Source organism: Lagopus leucura, unplaced genomic scaffold (genome assembly GCF_019238085.1).
Source record: "Lagopus leucura isolate 7727_CA_CO unplaced genomic scaffold, USGS_WTPT01 32723-0_obj-0_obj, whole genome shotgun sequence".
Taxonomy (NCBI): domain Eukaryota; kingdom Metazoa; phylum Chordata; class Aves; order Galliformes; family Phasianidae; genus Lagopus; species Lagopus leucura.
In genome coordinates, this window is record NW_024967769.1 from 10278 (window position 1) to 14323 (window position 4046).

At 47.0% G+C, this 4046-nt stretch overlaps 1 long non-coding RNA gene across 1 annotated transcript; it reads left to right on the plus strand.

Annotated features, from left to right (window-relative positions):
• Positions 1-1780: 1780 nt before the first annotated feature.
• On the plus strand, positions 1781-3969 carry LOC122193297. Its single transcript, XR_006182866.1, has 3 exons — positions 1781-2243; positions 2373-2503; positions 3748-3969. It is a non-coding gene; the product is annotated as an uncharacterized LOC122193297 (long non-coding RNA).
• The last annotated feature ends 77 nt before the right edge of the window (positions 3970-4046 follow it).

Genomic DNA, 4046 nt, shown 5'->3' on the forward strand with positions numbered 1-4046 from the left:
CTGTTGTGCCTGTTTCTCCGTATCATGACTGTAGCCCTCTCACTGCTCCCTGTAGCCCCATATCCCCTTCTGTCCCACCTATTTGCCCCTTACAGACATTCATAGAACCATATTCTCTTATATCCTCCCCCAGTCCCCTATATCTCTCCCCATAGTTCTCTCCTGCCCCCTGTAGCCCTGTATTACCCTGTATCACTTCACAACCTTGTTACAACCATATATCCCACCAATATTCCCCCATCTCCCCCTATAATCCCCTACAGTCCCTGTATTTGGGCCTATATCTGGACCATCTAGCCCCACATCCTTCCATAGCCCACATTATACTCCCACACAGCCCCATATAGACCCTCGCAAAACACCCCAATGCTCCCTATAGCACTGTGTCCCCAAGTAACCCCCTCAAAGCCCTTTATTACCCTAAATCCCCCTATATCCACCCCTATAGCCCCATATACCCCAAAACCCTAATACCTTACCACAGCCCACCATAGCTCCGTGTGCGTCCCTATACCCTGACAGCCTTCTGGAGCCCCCTAACCCCCTCACAGTCCTCACCAGCTCCCCATAGCCCCTATCACCCCTCTATTTCTCTGTTATCCCCCATTATATCTCTCCCATAGCTCCCTGTAGCCCCATAACCCCAACAGGCCTGGATGCTGGGGGATGTGGGTTGTGTGGGGATTGGCGATGGATATCATATCTGTATCCATCCCACATCCATTCTATGTCCATTCCATATCCTTATCCCATCACACTATCATCCCAGTCCCCTCCCATATTCTTCCCATACTGATGCCAAATCCATCCCATATCCACAGCCCATCCTATATATATCCCACTTCCCCATATCCCATCCTGTATCCACACATATCCTCATGTTCAAGTCCCACATCTCCAATCCCAGCCCCATATCCATACCCCAACCCCATATCCCAGTCCTATTCCCAGCCCTTCACCCCACACGGAGGTGGTTTATGGCTGACAGGTGCCCTTCCCTGTCCCGGTGCCGCTCTCCATCCCTCCCGGCTCTGGCGCCGTTGTCCTCAGCACCACTCCCGTCATGCCGCGGTTCCGTCTCGGTGCTGACGGACAGCTCCGGCGTGTAGCGGCTCAGCCAATCGGAGCCAGCGGTGCTGCCGCTGACCAATGAGAGGCTGGGGGCGGGGCAGCACGAAGCCGTTGGTAGGAGGAATGCGGGCAGAGGGCAGGGCGGAGGGGCGGGGCCTCAGGGTGCGCCCTATTGTTTTGTTTACGATTTTACTCGCAATGGCGGGCGTCCTGCAAGGAGGAGCGCACCCAGAAAACAGTACCATCTTTCATTCCTTATCCCCAACGTTGATCTCTTTCTCTCCTGGTTCCTCATTGGCTGAGTGCTTCAGGTTCACAATCTTCTCGACGCTTCACTAAACATGGAAATGCTGGACAAACATAAATTTTTGCTGCACAAGCATAAATCTGTAGTTAATTAATTAACTTATTCCACACCTGATCATTGTTTTGCAGATATCTGCTTGTCCTTCTTTCCACAAAGATGAGCATCTTGGTGCCTGCCTGGCATGCCCCAACCTTCTCACGGGGTGACACAGTCCGGCCTCGTGCAGAGGCCCTGGCTGCTTTGATGTTTGCTAAATCTGTTTTTCTTTTGCTGGGAGTTTCTTATCCTAACAGAACAACTCTACAATATGTCTTTTAATCCCTGACACACTGTACTCGCATTGTTTGGAACATTTAACAGCTATTGCAGTTTTGCAAGAAAGAATTAATCACATAATTCAGTAATAATGTTTCTAAAACTTTCCGCTAACATATACAGTATTTTATTTCTTAGATCAACTATTTCTAAGGATAAGCCTGCACCCGGAAACAGTGGGGTTTTCCAGATTTCAGGACCACGTGCCTGAAACAAATTGTGATTCTTTTCTAAGCAGAGGTGTTGGACAGACCTGTCGGCACTGGAAATTAAACATGGCAGTGAGATGAGGCCAATAATGTGTTAACATAAGAGTAAGAGATGCTTTTGAATGACTTTTATTGCTGCACAATTCCCCAGACAGCAGTCACACCTGCCAGCTGAATAAAAGCTATCTCTTAGATGCTGTGCTGTACAGCTGTGGATTCTTTGCTCACCTGCACTGCATCTTCCTATGCATACTTTAGAGGAAATTAACAAGCAAGACTTCAGGGCTGAACTATAAGAATGGAAACATCCTCAACTGTTTGAAAGAGACCGAGTTTCTAAGGTCTGTGTCAGCAGAAACCAGGCAGTGCTGGGAACAAGCAGCTGTTGGCAAGAGCTCAATTCAGCTCTTCCATCACCCAGTACCACAACTCACACCATTCACTCCATTTTCTCTGTCACTCCATAAAAGGTCCAGCAAATGAGATGAAGAAATCAGCAGCTGGCAGTTGGTGTTCCTGCTTCAGTCTGAGAAATCCATCTTCTGTGGCTGAATGCAAACTGCAGTGCAATCCCAGGAGCCCTCAGAAATAGCCCTGGCAGGTAAGGATGCAAATCCAGCTTTCAAAAAACTGTTTTTCAGCAGCATAGAGTTCATGCTTTCAGTGTGCTTGTACCTCCTTCTAGTGTTCAAGCCTGTGCATAACATCTTCAGTTCACCCCTATCTTTCCTAAATGAATCTCGTGTTAACTCCACATCTGGAGCTGGCAGAGCACACCCATCTCGTGTCTGTCCCCTGAGTAGTTTTTGAGAGACAGCACATGGGCACCCCTACAAGAAATCTCAGAATGTTTCCTTCTGATGCTGTTATTATGGAAGTAAGAATACATTACTGGCTCCATTTTGCTTTTGTGTCAGAAGACAGACATTTAAACTACATAAAGTCACTTTTCCACAAACATTCCCACAAAAAGAAAGCATCCAACGTCTTTCTGTAGCTGCAAAGTCTGACTTCTGAACTCTTTCCATGTATATTTTACTGTCTCTTTCCAAATTTAAAAACAGCAACTGTGCATTTTTGCAGAAAAACATACCACAAATCCTGAAGTGTGGGCCAGTGGGGAGTTTTATCTTCTCCCTGATGCCAACTTGAAGTAATGTCCTTCAGTCTTCAGTATAACAAGTACATTCTGTGACTGCTTTAAGACAGTCTCCCTTGAGCATTTTAGTTGTGCTTGTTTAGTGCTTGTAAAACCAGCTGTTCAAGTGCTGCTTTCCTCCCCATTGTGAGGGGATTGCTGTCAGGAACTAACCAGTTATCACAGGCACATCCAGCAAGGAGCAGCCGTGGAATGATGAGCGAGCAGCTGTCTTCCAACCTGTCCTCTGCAGCAGTCAGCATTCTGCAGTTTACTCTTCCCGAGTTTGCAGAACAAATATAGAAAGTTGATACTCTTTTGTGAAAGAGTAAATGTGGGTTGAAAAAAAGGTGATATGACATTCCTGACTGCAGATAAACAACAGCACAGATGCCTTCCACCCCCACAGTAAAAGCTGGCCTTAATGAAGCAGCTTATCCATCTGTGTTGGGCAGCAGTGTCAGGGCAATGCTCTTCAGATCTTTGTTTTCCTTCTAAGGATTTTCTAAGCTGACCTCACTTGCCTTTCATTCCTTGCCATCTCGCCCTTTTTCTTCTAAGGTGGAAAAGGCAAACAGCTATTGCTAACTCCATATGGTGAGCATCATGCATGCTGCTTCAAGCCTGCTTGAAAAACAAAACCAAGCCATTGCCTCCTTGGACAGTGAAAGCTTGACACTCACCTCTGTGCATCTGCTCTTTTCTAGGTGAATCTAAGCAGTTTTGACCCAGAAGACCCAGGCCAAGTAGTGGTGCACTGCGTGCTTCCTTCTCATCTTTTCCCCCTGACTACTCGCCTGTGGTCTGTGTGCTGTGTGCAATTGCCAATTTATTCCCAATGCTTGCTAACCTGTTGGACAATCTCTGCAATAAAATGAATTCCCTGGTTGAAGGGTATTGTTGCAGGACACTCAAACCTTGGAATAATCTCCTGCAAAAGTACCTTGGTTACTTCCTTTGCTCTATTGGTCCTGCAAGGGAATGCTTCTGGTCACCCTGAGAGGGT